Below are 1503 nucleotides of genomic sequence, written 5' to 3'. Positions count from 1 at the left end.
ATTTCGTCCACCAGTGGTTCAGCTCCATTACTCCTCGAGTGTTACTCCTTTCAGAAGCATAGAAGTAGTCATTTTCAGCCACAGTCTCAATGACATCTATGGATTCTTCAATGGTTTTCTTCTTGTTTAGAGAGCCCCCTGATGAATGGTTTACGGCCTTCTTTGACTCATAAGAAAGACCTTCATAGAAAATATGCAGTTGAACCCATTCATTGAACATGTCTGGTGGGCATCTTCTTATTAAGTCCTTAAACCTCTCCCATGCCTCATAGAGAGTTTCACCATTTTGTTGCCTGAAGGTTTGTACCTCAGCTCTTAGTCTATTGATTCTTTGAGGAGGGTAGAATCTTGCCAGAAACTTGTTTACCACATCCTCCCAATTTGTTAAGCTCTCCTTTGGGAATGATTCCAGCCATTTAGATGCTTTGTCCCTGAGTGATAAAGGGAACAAAAGTAGTCTATATACATCCAGATGAACACCATTAGACTTCACAGTGTCACATATTCTTAGGAAGATGGTTAGATATTAATTGGGGTCTTCTTGAGCACTTCCTCCAAATGAGCAGTTATTCTAAACAAGGGTGATGAGTTGGAGTTTTAATTCAAATTTATTGGCATGTATGGTGGGCTTTTGGATGCTACTTCCACAATTTCCTGAATTTAGATTGATATAAGAGCCTAGAACTCTCCTCTCTTGCCCAGCATGATTCACAGGGCCTTCTCTGGCATGGTTGTGAGCTTCTTCTTCATGGTTGTTTTCCAAGTTCTCCTCCATGTTTGTTTCAAAGTACTCTTCTTCTTCCTCAGCACCAACAACTCTTTTCCCTCTTGCTTCCCTCCTTAGTCTATGGAGGGTCCTCTAAGGTTCGGAATCAAAGGAAGTTGAAGCTCCACTTCTTCTCCCTTTCATACAACTAACAGAGCATACAGCAAGAAATAAAATGAAGTGATTATTCTTGTTAGAGTGATTGTTAGTGTGAGTGGTGTAAATTATCAAACAGTTAGTTGGTTAGTAAGCAGAATTGTAAGTAAATTCAAAGAAAAAGAAAATAACGAAGGGATAACGGGTGAGGAAGAGAATTAATTGAAACTAAAAGTAATTGACTAGGCAAATTAAACAATAAAAAGAAAATTCTCAATCTAGTGAACTTCCAACTTAATCATTGTAGATACAAAATCAATCTCCAGCAACGGCGCCATAAACTTGATGCACGAAAACTTGTCTATCAACAAATTTCCTTTCGGCAAGTATACCGAATTGTCGTCAAGTAAAAACTCACAATAGAGTGAGGTCGAATCCCACAGGGATTGATTGGTCAAGCAACTTTAGTTGAAAGAGTGTGCTAGTTGAGCTAAACAGAAATGTAGTTGAGATTTGCAGGAAATTAAATGGCGGGAAAGTAAATTGCAGAAAATAAAATGCAGAATCTTAAATGGGGATTTAGGGAGATGAACATGGAAATAAATGGTAGAAAGTAAAGAGAATGGATAAGATCAGAGATG

General features: G+C 38.4%; 1 non-coding gene across 1 annotated transcript; it reads left to right on the top strand.

Annotated features, from left to right (window-relative positions):
* Positions 1 to 214: 214 nt before the first annotated feature.
* On the top strand, positions 215 to 322 carry LOC112798989 (small nucleolar RNA R71). Its single transcript, XR_003200580.1, has one exon. It is a non-coding gene; the product is annotated as a small nucleolar RNA R71 (small nucleolar RNA).
* Positions 323 to 1503: the final 1181 nt, after the last annotated feature.

Source organism: Arachis hypogaea, chromosome 4, assembly GCF_003086295.3.
Source record: "Arachis hypogaea cultivar Tifrunner chromosome 4, arahy.Tifrunner.gnm2.J5K5, whole genome shotgun sequence".
Lineage (NCBI taxonomy): Eukaryota > Viridiplantae > Streptophyta > Magnoliopsida > Fabales > Fabaceae > Arachis > Arachis hypogaea.
The sequence above is the reverse complement of the archived record's forward strand: the minus strand, read 5'-3'. Positions and strand labels throughout refer to the sequence as shown.